Source organism: Mus caroli, unplaced genomic scaffold, assembly GCF_978045245.1.
Source record: "Mus caroli unplaced genomic scaffold, Mus_caroli_1 scaffold_1, whole genome shotgun sequence".
Lineage (NCBI taxonomy): Eukaryota > Metazoa > Chordata > Mammalia > Rodentia > Muridae > Mus > Mus caroli.
Window position 1 is genome coordinate 160,446,666 of NW_028227256.1, and position 14,757 is coordinate 160,461,422.

Genomic DNA, 14,757 nt, shown 5'->3' on the forward strand with positions numbered 1-14,757 from the left:
TTAGCTGAGGGGAGATGGCATCACCTTTCTGATGTGGCTCAGACATGAAGAGGGCTCAGGAAGATTCAGTACTTAGTCTGAATACATGCAATGGTGAACTCAATGTCTGGGAGACAGGTTTTGCTGATATGTTGCTAGTGGAGGACACAGACTTGATTGACAGGCAGTGACTGGGGACATGCCAGCAAACAATCAAAACTTTCATGAGAAACAAAACAAAACACAAACAAACCAGCCCTCCTTTCCTGTTTAGTCACCTCCAGCAAGGCTGCCCCCATTCTTCTATTAACTACATTGACAGGGATGTGTGTGTGTATCTGTGTGGCCGTTTGTGCATGTGAGTGTTGGTCCCTGCCGAGGCCAGAGGTGTTGGGTCCCCTTGGAGCTGGAGTTTTAAGCAGTTTTGAGCTACTTGATGAAGATGCTGGGAATTGAACTCAGGTCCTCTGGAAAAGCCGTGTGTGTGTGTGTGTGTGTGTGTGTGTGTGTGTGTGTGTGTGTGTGAGAGAGAGAGAGAGAGAGAGAGAGAGAGAGAGAGAGAGAGTTAGTTTGTTGGAAGTGGAAATTCACCAGATTTTTATAACACGGTAAGTCTGGAAAACACTTTCACCATCTGCATCTGAGTGAGGCTGAGTGAGGTCAGGTGAGAATAACACTGGTCTCATAGAGAAACCCAGAAGTTCAAGACTAAAGCATGGGACTCCGTAATGTCAGAAGGAGAATTTGGTGCTTATGGACAGGTTAGATGTAAATAAGAACCATTGTCCTTAATCACCATGTGTCAGAACCGCTCCTGCTTCTGGGAATCGCTGTGCAGTGAGGGGATGAAAGGCGGGTGTCAAAACAATCTAATTCTCTTTCCAGAGCATCTCAGGATGCTGCTGCCTGGCTTCTCTTTTGAGAAGCACAAGCTCAGCTCAGCACTTCTGTGCATCTGCGGATGCTCCTGTTGCAAACTCAGTCTGTGTCAAGAGTCGAAATTGACTCCAGGATTCAACATAAACTGACTTGTAAAATTTCCAGAAGTCATCAGCTAACCTGAACTCACCTCTTGCAAAGGTCTTGGATGTGTTTCCAGGAAGTACAGTGAGGCCTCCAAGGAACAACCTTGATGGCATAAACAAACTGCAGCCGTTACCTTTGAGGCAATTCATTAGGGAGCTACAGCTTCTTCTCCAGAAGGTAATGGGGCTGAGAGCTGGGGAAGGGAGCTTTGTGGTGAACAGTAATGCTCTTCTAGAGGAAGCAGAAAGAGAAAATTGTGTGGCTTGTTGGTGGTGCTTAACAAATGTCTTTCTCTGCAGCAGGAGCCAAGTCGGAACAGTGTTACTCTGCAGATACTCTTCCTCCAGCCTCTGGAGTGCTGAGATGACAGGTGCGCACAACCTTGCCCAGCTGGCATTTGTTAACCCTTATTATGTTCTGGGTACACAGTATAAAACGGAAAAAAAATAAACCCCAAGATTGTTCCAAGGTTTCTGATCTTTCATCTTGTGTGGGAAGCAGATACTAAACAAGTGAATGCGTAGGAAGATATTTTGAGATGGCTGTGTATGAAGTGCCAAGCAGACCTCACCACATACACAGGGCTATCCCTTTGTGTCTGAGGGCTCTGCAACTGTGGCTTCAACTATCAGGTAGTCAAAATATTGGAGGCAAGATTGCATTTGTATCGAACATGAAGGAATGTCATCTCTTTCCATTATTCCTTAAACTGTACACCATAACTCTGATTTCCATAACATTTATTTTGGGTAGTAGATGATCAAATCTAGAGTTGATTGTGAACGTGTGGGAGAATTGCACAGGTTATATGTGAACATTATGTCACTTTACATTAGGGACTTGGGCATTCAGAGATTTTGATATCCCCAAGGGTCCATGGACGCTGAGAGATGACTGTATTTACTATGACTACATTCTTTACAAGACTCCGTTAGATGCTGAGAAAAATAGTTTCAATTATGCTCTATGAAAATATGATTTATAAAAAACTTTCCTTAAATTCAATTACTTTTCTTAAATTAATTTATTTTTTACACTATTTTCCATTACCCACCTCCCCCATCCACCTTCTGACTGCTCCACATCCCACACCTCCTCCCTCCTCCCCTGTCTCCATGTAGATGCCCCCCACCCCCACCCCACCTGACCTCTAAACTCCCTGGGGCTTCCATTCTCTTGAGGATTAGGTGCATCATCTCTGAATGAACACAGACTTGGAAGTCCTCTACTGTATGTGTGTTGGGGATCTCATATCAGCTGGTGTTTGCTGTCTGTTTGGTGATCCAGTGTTGAGAGATCTCGGGAGTCCTGATTAATTGAGACTGCTGGTCCTCCTTCAGGATCACCCTTCTCCTCAGCTTCTTTCAGCCTTTCCCTAATTCAACAACAGAGGTCAGCTGCTTATGTCCATTGGTTGGGTGCAAATATCTGCATCTAACTCTTTCAGCTGTTTGTTGGGTCTTCTGGAGGGCAATCATGATAGGTTCCTTTTTTGTGAGCTCCCCTTGAGCTGAACTCCACTTTGGGCCTGTCGCTGGACCTTCTTTTCTTCAGGCTCCTTTCTATTTCCATCTCTGTAGAAATTAAATTACTTTTCAAGATAAAGATTACTTCTTTCCTAAACACTGAGAGAATGTGAATGTTGATGTGGATACAGAACTGTCAAGTATCCATACAGAATATGGCATCAGTGCCAAGTGCCATGACTCTCACACAAGAATCAGTTTTCCAGTTTGAGGGTCTAATAGTTTGGATATCTTGCATCCCTAAACAACTTCAAACTTCACCCGCAATTTCTTAAATTGGTTTATCTACTTGCTTATTCTTTTCAATGTTTCATTCCTTACAAAGGAGGAAAGGATGGGGGAGGGGGAGGAGGGGGTTATTATGTGTGTTCTGTAGGCTGTTTGTGTATAAAAATAGCATGGTGTGAGTTCAAGGATGGTGCTTGTGTCTAAACTGAAGGTAGCATCTGATTGTGTGTGAGCGAGTGTGTATGTGTGAATATGTATGTGTGAGTATATGAGTTTGTGTGTGTGTGAGAGTGTGACTGTGGGTATTTGTGAATGTGTGTGTATGTGAATGTTGTGTGAGTGTCTCTGAGTGTATGTATGAGAATGTGTGTATGTGTGAATATGTGTGTATGTGAGTGTGTACATGAGTGTAAGTGAATATGTGTGTATGTGAGTGTGGGTGTAGGTGTGTGTATGTGAGTGTTTTGTGAGTGTCTGAGTGCATGTATGAGAGTGTGTGTATCAAGAAAATCAAGAATAGGGAAGACCAATGGGTGGATACTTCATTCATCCTTAGAACAGGGCACAAATACCCATGAAAGGAGTTACAGAGACAAAGTTTGGAGGTAAGACGAAAGGATGGACCATCCAGAGACTACCCCACCCAGGGATCCATCCCATAATCAGCCACCAAACCCAGACACTATTGCATATGCCAGAAAGATTTTGCTGAAGGGACCCTGTTTATAGCTGTCTCGTATGAGGCTATGCCAGTGCCTGGCAAACACAGAAGTGGATGCTCACAGTCATCTATAAGATGGAACACAGGGCCCCCAATGGAGGAGCTAGAGAAAGTACCCAAGGAGCTGAAGGGGTCTGCAACCCTATAGGTGGAACAACATTATGAACTAACCAGTACCCCCAGAGCTCATGTCTCTAGCTGCATATGTAGCAGAAGATGGCCTAGTTGGCCATCACTGGGAAGAGAGGCCCCTTGGTATTGCAAACTTTATATGCCCCAGTACAGGGGAATGCCAGGGCCAAGAAGTGGGAGTGGGTGGGTAGGGTAGGAGGGCGGAGGGAGGGTATAGGGAACTTTTGGGATAGCATTTGAAATGTATATAAAGAAAATATCTAATAAAAAATAAATAAAATAAAAAAAGAGTGTGTGTATTTGTGAATATGTTTGTGAGTGTATGCATGAGTGTGTGCATGTGAATATGTGTGTATGTAAGTGTGGGTACATGTGTGTGTGTGAGTGTATTTCCCTATAGAAGTTCACATGTAAGAGGAAACCCAGCACAGACTCATGCCGACTGCTGCCCAGTGAGTGCACCTCTCTCTGTTTCTGGAAGGAAATCCCAAGGGGAATTTGAGAAAGACCACTCTTGTTAGCTTGAAGCAATCATCATAGAAACTCATTTTAAAGAGAAGTATTGGGCTGGAGAGATATATCAGCTCTTAAAGACCCACAACCCAAACACCAAGAATGGGCTCTTAAACTGTTGCTCTCAGGCTTGGTTTTTTTTGGCTTTTGTTTTTTTCATTATAGAAAGCTGGGAGAAAAGGTGCTTACCGCTAAGATAATTTAAATCACTCAATGAGACGTTTACAATGTGGAAAAGGGAAACCTTTTAAAGAAGGGTTAAAATCTGCCATCAGTTAAACAGTTAATATAAAATGAAACAATGTTCACTCCTAGTATTGCTTTCAAGTATATTCTTAAATAGCCAACACAATTGTCACTTTTCATTTATTGTAAGGATTGATGGGGCACTAATGCAAATCAAAATTGATATTTGCATTTTAATTCATAACAATTTTTAGGGTAATGTTTTTATGCTTTTTTATTCTCTTAGTTTATTAATTGAATATACCATGGTTTTACAATGTTTGTTTTATAACTACATGAGACTATTAATCGAATAATATATTTCTTGAGTAATTATATTTATGTAAGAGATAGTTTTCACCAAGCCTTACATTAATGAAAGCTGACACTCTAAGAAACAGACTTTTGTGGCTTCTCTAGAATATTTTGTAGGGCATTTTCTCCTGAAAAACTTGGAAAACCTGTTAGGAATAAGGATCTTTGATTTGTTTGTTTGCTTTCTTGAGATCTTTTTTTTTTTTTTTTTTTTTTGAGATAGGGTTTCTCTGTGTAGCCAAGACTGCCCTGAAACTCACTCTGTAGACCAGGCTGGTCTCGATCTCAGAAATCCTCCTGCCTCTGCCTCCCAAGTGCTGGGATTAAAGGCATGCGCCACCACTGCCCGGCGAGACTGTTTTTTCCTTGCTCTGTAGACCAGGCTGCACTACCACCACCCTGCAAGGAACTGGGATGGTTTTAAACTGAGTTATCATCTCCCTAACAGGAACATTAAGAGATATGCTCGGTGTGCTAGCAAGAGTGTAATGAAGGTGGGGATGTGGTATACTCTTGCAAAAGCACTTGCAGGCCTAAGAAAGGAGTATTGTTTAAGGTCAGTCTGGGCCACACAATAGGACACTGTCTGGGGAAAAAAAAAAAAAACATGTCATGTGTCTGGAAAAGTCACAGCGTTGATATTCTCAGTTGACACAACCTGCATAACATTTGTGAGTCTGAAATGTGAAGTGTGTGGACTTAGAATTTATCACCTTAGTATTCTACTTACTGTCTTACTTCATCTCTCCTCCTATTTGCTTTTTATAAAACCACAGAATTGAAGTCATTTGGTTCCTTTTCTAACAAAGTCTTTTAAAGAGCACGTGTGTCAGCAGGCGTTCAGGCTTGGAAACACACTAGTGAACGAAATCTACAAAATATCCAATGCAACATCACTCACACTGGGACAAGCCACAATTGTCTCTTTTGTTTTTGAGACAGGGTTTCTCTGTGTAGCTCTGGGTGTCCTGGAACTTGCTCTGTAGACTCGGCTGGCCTCAGACTTATAGACATCCCCCTCCCTCTGCCTCCAGGGTGCTGATATTAAAGGTGTGAGCCACCACACCTGGTTCAGAAGTACAGTATTGGCAGTACCCATTTTTTTTTTTCTAAATTCTTGACAATCCTTGGTAGTGTGAAAGCTTCCAATGTTTGTGAGGTGGTATCTCATTGCTAATTTTTTCCAAGCTAGTCTGGGACTTATGATGTAGCCAAGGATGTTTCTGAATCCCTGATCTTTCTGCTCCATTCCCCATTCCCCTCCCCTCCCCCCCCGCCCCCACATGCTGGGATTTACAGGTATGTGCCACCACAGCCCAGTTCTCTGATTGCTATTTTAGCTTGTATGCTTTCAGTTACTAGCATGTCTAAAAATAAGTTTTCATAGATGATATATCAGATTCTTCGGTGAGTTTCTCAGTGTAGTATTTTCATTGCCTTTTCTGTTTTATTTATTTATTTACAGAATTTCTCTGTACTTTCTATATAACTGTAGAATTTTAGATTTGGCGGCTTTTGTTTTTCTTCTGAGCCAGGCTCTCATGTAACTCAAGTCTGGCCTAAGAACTTACTTTGTAGCCAAGGGTAACCTTGACTTCCTGGTCCTCCCTTCTCTCTTTCCAAAGTGCCTGGCAGGCTGGATGTATTCTTCTCAGCTGTTTCTTGTCGGCTGGCTTTGTGATACCCTCCTTTAAAAGAAACAACTTCTGTTTTTATGTTTTAAACTATGCATTTCTGCACTGACTGTGTGCTTTTTAGGCTGTCCTCCCTGTCTCCTCGTCTCTGCCAAGTACACAATGGTGCTCTCTCCTCTCACTTGTCCCTGAGCCACAGGGTTTTCTTCTCACAGCCTGCAGGGTGTAGTAGGACACAGGATGCAGAACTGTCTTGTGTTCCAGTTCTAACATCCCTTACTAAATAGCTGCCCTTCCAATAGGCCAGAGCCCCCTATGATATGTGAAGACCATGTGCTTGAGGCCTTATTGGGACTCCCTTTGTTCTGGTGTTCTGTTTGTGTCCTGCCAGCTTTCAGTTATTTCTTTGAAGTGACTTTTTTCAACTTTCTTCATATCTGTGCCCCCCCCCCAACCCAACAATAAGCCACTCAAAATATTTACTATTTTTTGTATGCATTAGAAACAGTTTCTTACACCTCTTCAAAATTCAGTTAGAATTTTGACTGAAAATGCATTGTGAATGTGGTGAATATGTGTTAGTTTTAGAACTAGAGATTTCTATTTGTAAGCTATTTTACATAAATGTGGCGTATCTTTTCTGGCCTTCTTCTTTACGTTTTTAATAGGACTTGAAAGACTGTACTTAGGACCGTTGAGTATGGGATACCTTAGGGATGCATTTAAAGTATATTTACAAAAGTGAAATGAATATGTGGCATGTATCTGCATGTCTAACAACAGAAGACTAGCTTAACGAAGGAACCTTGGTATATGTGCCAGTAGAAACCCCTCATCACTACGGTCATATTTTCAGACAGGGGAAAAATGGTACTGAGGTGTGCCCAGAGTTTTCTGAAGTGAACATACTCTATTTTCATAACTACCTTTTTTTTTTCTTTAAAGGAAATCAATTTTGCCCTTATCACCATCTGACTCTGTATAGGAACACTGAGAAAACAGTGTCTGAGTCATCTAATGGGCTCATCAAGCAGCATGCATAAGTCATATGCAAATTTCCTTCTGACTTGCAGCCTCCTCCATCTGTCAGGGTTCCTCACAGTTATTTAGGCCACCTGACTCAGCTAAGCACGAGTGAGTATATCCTCGAACATTTGCTTTCTCATGTAACAAATATTTAATCATCTGCTTCTGTCTGCCGAGTATTGTACCAGAGCTACCAAAGATATGAGGAGATGAAATTACCTTAGCTCCTAAAGGGCTTAACAAGATATGTGAAGATTCAGAATTTGGCTTTTAGGCCAACCTTTTTTTTTTTTTTTTAACTTTATGTATTTCTCTACCCCAGTCATCTCAGTCTTGATTTTTAGTTTTCTCTGGCTGTCTTTAACTTGGAATTTCCCCCCCTTCCTTTGACACCTATAAAACTGCAACTGATTCCTCCTGGCTTTGGGAAGATTTCTCTGATTCTCTTCATCTAACATTGCCACTAGCACTTTAAATGTAGCTCAAACTTGACACAATCTTAGTGTTGTGTCTTAGGGTTTTCCTGCTGTGAACAGACACCATGACCAATGCAAGTCTTGTAAAAGACATTTAATTGGGGCTGGCTTACAGGTTCAGTGGTTCAGTCCATTATCATCAAGGTGGGAACATGGCAACATCCAGGCAAGCATGGTGCAGGAGGAGCTGAGAGTTCTACATCTTCACCTGAAGGCTGCTAGAAAAACACTTACTTCCAGGCAGCTAGGACTAGGGTATTAAAGCCTGCATCCAGAGTGACACACCTACTCCAACAAGGTCACACCTCCTATAGCTCCACTTCCTGGGCCAAGCATATACAGACCATCACATGTTGCTTTTTTGTTTCTTTTAAAAAGTCATTTCTTGCAAAAGCAAAGATGGCATCTTGGTTGCTGCCTATACAATATACTGAATTTCTGGCCTCACTGGATAGGAAAAATATATAAATTCAAACACTCATATTTTAAAAAACTACACAGTACCATGCTTTTACTATTGCAGTGTTGGTTAGCAGTGGAAATACTAGGGGGGATTATCACAGCACTGTTTTGATCCACTGGTCCAGAATAATGACGTGAAGACCTTTTATTAATGAAAACTTAGGCCTTAGCTTATGCTTGTTCCCAAGCCTGGGAAACTTAATTACCCCATTTATAGTGGTTCACATCTGCCACATGACCCACTTGTTTCCTCTAAGTCAGTCACCTGGTTCTTCCTCTGTGTCTGGCTGGCGAATTCCCGGCACCTGCTTCTTTCCCAGAGTTCCTATCTCTGCTCCGTTGTCTAAGCTATCTTCCCCTGCCTAGCTACTGGCTACTCAGCTCTTTATGAAACCAAAGCAGAAGGTGCTTCAGGCAGGTGAAGTAGGGCAGAGACAAACCTTCAGACAATTTACAAAAAGGACAATTCTAACAGGAACATTTCCTGCAAAGTTTGGACGAGGGCCAGGCGCGATTAGTGATAATCCACCCTGACTGTTTTGCCTTTCTACCTAAAAGATTATCTGATTTCAGAGGTAGATTGCAAATTAACAAAATGTGGCAACTTAGAGACCAGAAGAGTCTGAACGCAGAAAGAAGTGCACAAACAGGCAGGGGTGCTCCTGTGGGCTTGGCGTGGGCTCTGCCTACGTGGAGAAAGCTGGCTATATTCTCATTCCCACAATGCCTTTCAGTCACCAAGCTTTGCTCCTCAGGATAGGCGCCTCTGAGAATGTGCCTCTTCCATCTTGGAGCAGAGACTGAGTAAGCTCAGGTGGCCCTCGCCAAGCAAAACTCTTTCACAAGCTCCTCTCAGCTTCAGGTGCCAGCTGAAAACCTTGCAATGGGCCGGGCTCGCCTAGGAGAATTGCTGTAAGTAGGGGTTCCCTATGATCCCCTCCCTCTATTCGTTCAATTTACTAAGAGTGGCTCACAGAGCTCAGGGAAATACTTTGTTTATTGTTTTTGTAATGCTTATAATAAAGTATATCACAAAAGATAGATAAAGAGTGAGATAGGCAGATGGACAGGCACCAGGGAGAAGGCCAATGTCTTTTGAGCCTTCCTAGTACCTTCAAGTGTCCAGCAAGCAGAAGCTTGTCAAGTCTCTGCCTGCAGTGTGACCTTTGGGCCCCTCTCTCACCCCTGGAGATTGCCGAGTGAAGTCCAACATCCGAATCCTCTAACCACTAGCTGTTTAGGCCACTTTGAACCCAGGGCTCAGAAACTGTCCTGTTCCCATAAACTCAGATCAGATGGACCAGAGTCTTAGTGAGGGGTTTTGTTGCTGTGATAAGACACTGTGACCACAGCAAGTCTTATAAAGAAAACATCTAATTGGGGTTGGCTTACAATGAAGAGGATTATAATAGTCTACATTATTCTCATGGCGGGAAGCATGGATGCAGGCAGGCAGACATGGTGTTGGAGAGAAAGTTGAGAGAGAGAGAGAGAGAGAGAGAGACAGACAGACAGACAGACAGACAGACATACTAGGCCTTGCTTGAACCATAGCAACCTCAAAATGATGTATTTCCTCTCCAACAAGGTCACACCTCCTAATAGTGCCTAGCCCTATGAGTCTGTGGGGGCTATTTTCATTCAAACCACCACAGGTTGTTATGAGGAATGAGATACTACTATTGCTTAGAAAATTCCAAGGGTTTTAGTAGCTGTGTGCAGATCTCAAATATTATAATAAAAGATACTCCTATTACCACTGCCCCTCAGGAAATTCCAAGGGATTTATTTAAGAACCTTGAGATGACTTGGTCATCTGTACCATGGGCATCCACAGCCTAAGATGGACCAAAACCACTTTTTAGAAATGAAGCCTGTATTGAACATGCTTATTTCATGTCATCATTGCTAGAAGACATAGTGTAACAGTTATATACTGTGTGCATCACCTATTGCAACTCAGTTGTATCCTTGTATATTGTACTGTAAGTCAATATAGAGATGATCTCAATCATGTGGGAGAATGGACAGTGTGTGTGTGTGTGTGCCATTTATTTTTCTGAATTTTTATATATGTGCAAATGCACATGTATGTTTGGGTATTTGTGCATATATGTGCATATGTATGCAGGCATATGTGAAGGCTAGAGGTCAACCTTGGGGATTGTTCCTCAGAAGTCGTTAGCCTGGCCCAGAGCTTGCCCATCAGGCTACCTGGTCAATGAGCTCTAGGTATTCTCCCGTGTTATGTTTCCAGCCCTGGGATTACAGGGGCACTGTACTGCTTCAGGCAATTAAAAAGCAACAACACACACACCAAACCAAACCAAACCAAACCAAACCAAACCAAACCAAACCAAACCAAACCAACTATGGGTTCTGGGTGGGGCATGGCCATGCACGGTATTAATCCCAGCACGCAGGCAACGGAGGTAGGTGAATCTCTCTGAGTTTGAAGCTATCCTGGTCTATATCACACGTTTTCAAACAGCCAGGGCTACATTGTGAGAGTCTGTTTCAAAAGGGTGGCAGATCCGGGGATAGAACTCAGGTACTCATGCTCGCAAGGCAAATGATTTACCAACTAATCCATCTCCCCAGCCCTGTGACCCTTTTGTATAAGGGACAAGCAGGCCCAGATTTTAGTATTAGAAGAGGTGGACTGAGCAGTCCTGTGGCCAATGTCCCATGGCTAGAGTTTGAGATTTGTTGTATGTGGGAGGGGAAGCTAATGCAATGTTTTAAGCAGGGAAATGTGTGCTTTTGGCAGGTGAAGGGAGGCAAGAGCAGAAGCAAGGTGCCTTAGCTCAAGTGGAAGCTGAGTGTGGAGATCAGCAAATCTGGAGAGCTTGAACTAGATGGGGGAGGTGAATGCAGAAAGGACCAAGGATGTATTTTGTTTTGTCTTGAGAGGCTCATGGTACCCTGTGAGCTCCTGGGAGAGCAGGGATGATCACTTCCTGTGTGGCTCCTTCTTTAGGTTGAACTCCTAGGAACTTTTTGATAGTCAAATTTTCTTTTTGTTGATTATAATTACATAATTTCTCCTATTGACTTTTTTCTTTCTACCTCCTTCTCATGTATGTATACCTCCCTTCCTTCCTTTGTTTCTTTGTTCCTTCTTTTTCCTTCCTTCCTTCCTTCCTTCCTTCCTTCCTTCCTTCCTTCCTTCCTTCCTTCCCTCCCTCCCTCCCTCCCTCCCTCCCTCCCTCCCTCCCTTCCTCCTTCCTTCTTCCTTTCTTATCCATGGCTTCTGTTTTTCACTAATTGTTGGCACATGCATATATGAACAAATATGTTCCTAAATATAACCTGCTCAGTCTGTACAATGTTACTCAGTTTTTGAAGGGACAGTTTCACTAGGAGCTCTAAACAAAGGCTTTCTACTTTTCAGGCTCCTCCCCATGTTCTTTAGAGCAAGCGATATCCTGTTACCTCCCATCCCTGGTCACTGTCTACTGTTACATTCTACTTTATCAGCGTTGTTGTTAGAATGTTTCTTAGAACAGGCGGTGATGTTCCGAGTGTGGGCAGGGAATGACAGAGTGCCCTTATGTTGTCACCTTCCTGGGTGTAGACACTCTTCTCATATCCACCTACCTGTTTGTGTTTCTCAATTTCTGGTAAGATTCCTGAGACCTCATGACCTATTGCTAGCTACTAGCCCAACCTCTTAATCATTCCAACACTTCAACCCTCCTACACTGGGAACCACGTAAACCACTTCTGAGCCCTGTCCATGGAGTTAGAAATCAAATCAGTGGTTGCTCTGGGAGAGGTGTAGAAAAAGAAAGGTGCCCAGGACACCAGGCACATTTTGAGGTGACTGCACTGACGAATGACAACTAAGTCAATTTATAAAATTTGTCAAACTGTATCATTAAGTGGGTGAGTTACATCATAAATCAAGCATACCTTAGTATGAAGTATGATTTTTTTAAAAAAATACTCTAAGTACTATTTAAAAATTGAGAAACACGAATTAAATCATGTTCTTTTTACACTTCGATGTAGTGAGAAGCAATGACCATGGCCTCTAAAGTCTTGTTGTTTGATTTTAACCTTGGGTCTTCCATTCTTCATTATCCTGTCTCCTGAGCAATGTGACACACTATCTTTTGCTCAGGGACTTCTTGCCTCCTGTCCTTGGCTTGGAATACCCTTACTCCTCCAGCTGGCATCTGAGGAGCAGCTATCTCTCCTTTGTGTCTATTTAAAGGCTCACTTCCCCAAACATATTCCTCAGCATATCCCTTCCCTCAGTTAGCTCAGCGGATGCTTCCCGACTGTATGGTCCCTTCAAAGCCTATCTCACACCTGTCATTAGTTATGTTAGGGTGATGTATTTAATTTCCATCTTTCCACTTGAATATTAGCACTAGGAGACTAGAGCTTATTGCATACATGCATCTTCAGTGTGCAGCTGCCTACCGAATTGGTTTATATAAAATAAATAAGCAGGTTAGTTTATTTACTCGGGCTTTTCACAGGCACAAACTAGAGAATTCCAAATGGTTCCCCACATTACTGCTAATGCAAAAAATGAAAACACTCCACAGAAGTTCTTGTCTCTTCTCCTCCCTTTCCGATCCCCGCCCTCTTCCTTTTCTTCCATTAGTTCTTAGTAGCTAAGCAAATTGAAATCTTGAGCTCAGACCCTCAAGGTATTTCAGGAAAGCATAGAGGAGAGAGTTTGGACTCTCAGGGCTCTCCTGATGCTTGTGTGTGTGTCTGCAGAAATGACTGACATAGTTACAGATCCTCCAGACCACTTATCTGGAGGGAGCAAACTCAGTCCAAAAATTCACCCAAGAAGAGTAACTTTCAAGGATGATCTCTTTCTCATTTCTTTTTGTGTTTATCTATGTGCCTATAGGAGTTTATGTGTACCACATACATGCAGGAGCCAGCAAAGGCCAGAGGAGAGAGTTGGATGCCCCGGAGTTGGAGTTTCAGGCAGGTGTGAGCCATCAGGTGGGGGTTGGGAACTGAACTCCAGTTCTCTTCAAGAGCAGCTTGCTCTCATAACCTTCAAGCCATCTCTCCAGCTCCTCAGGGAAGGTTTCTAAGGGCACTGCAGCAGTCTTTCCATCACATGCCTGTCTACGCACACAGGGCTATTCTGTTCTTCCTAGAATCACTTTTAATGACTTATGCCATAAGCCAAACACAGAACCACATTGTAAGGCATATTGCTGTTACACATGTATTGTAGCTATCCAGTGATGTATACTATCCCCTACTTCCTTTATGAGTATTCAGTATCTCTCAAGGGCTCCACACTTAAATATCCAGCTACCTATGGGCTCTCTGAAGTTGGATGCATTACTAGGGATGATAGTAAGTAGGATGGCTACCTTCAGCATTCGCTCATGCAATCCCTTTCTATTAGAGTTGGTAGGAATGATGTGTTAAGAATTTTTTTTTTAAACAGGGTATACTTTTCTGCAACAAACTATTTGTAGGTAGGTGCTGAATATCCCTAGTATATAGAGAGCATCTCTCCCCAAAGAATCTGTGTCTTGCCTCATGAAGTAGAAGATGCCAAATTAGTCTTTCTGAATTTAATTTCTCAGGCTATTTCATCTTGGAACAACCAATGTGCCAATATAGCATGACTTGATATAGCTCTTTCACATGGCAAATGGTCTTCAAAAAGCGGAGTGGATTTTCCCTTTAAATATTGAATGAATAGTAACACAGTCTCTAGTAGTAGACATATATTTGGGATAGGCATGGTCTGTGATTAGAACAGTTGTTTTGCTTTGAGGAGTCGTCTGAGGTTGTTCTGGCTTGTCCACTAACCTTGTCTCAGGACTTTTCAAGAGTATCATTAAAAACCAGGCCAGCAGGGGGAGCTGCTTGCTAGAGTTCATGTGTCCTGTCTGAGCGGGGTATTTGCAGCTGTTCTTCACAATAGCGCATTTTGTTAATATTAAAATCTGGGCAGAATTAAAAGTGGAAAAATAATTAGCTTTATATCCTATCCTATGATTTGAGTAGTCATCACCTGCATTCAGGTTTTCCCTGTCACCTATTTACCCTTTCTTGTTTTCTGTTCTACATGTTGTTCTGTATGCAAGTGTGTGTGTGTTTAAATCTGGGTATCCCTGAGCACTGAACAAAGTCTTTGTGCTGGGATTGTGGAAGGAAGGAAGTATATGGAAGCAAAACCAAGGCTGGCCCAGCCTTACTGTGTTGTGAAAGCCATCCTCCTGCCTCAGTCTTCTAAATGTGAGATGACAGGTACGAACCATTGTACCTGCACAACTCATCAGCTGTTTCATCTGTGCTTTGGCTTCAAATGCTTTTCCTAAGCAAATGTCTCTCAGTTCACACCTCTAACCCTGGCGTCTGTGAGCTGGGCTCTTGTATCTGGGCAGCTCACTGCTACTAGTCATGGGACTTAGAAGCTTCACATGTCTGAAACAGAACTCCAAGGAGCCTAGCTTGAGACTTTTCTCACTCACTGTGCAAGGTTTTCAGTGAGCCTT

The 14,757-nt window shown here is 42.6% G+C and overlaps 1 long non-coding RNA gene across 1 annotated transcript in view; it reads left to right on the forward strand.

Annotated features, from left to right (window-relative positions):
* The first annotated feature begins 1,119 nt into the window (after positions 1-1,119).
* The window catches only part of LOC147006183 (uncharacterized), an 82,982-nt gene continuing 69,344 nt past the window's right edge, over positions 1,120-14,757 (forward strand). The window contains exons 1-2 of the long non-coding RNA XR_015048078.1: positions 1,120-1,182; positions 1,305-1,375. This is a non-coding gene — a long non-coding RNA (uncharacterized LOC147006183). The remainder of the gene's footprint in view (positions 1,183-1,304; positions 1,376-14,757) is intronic.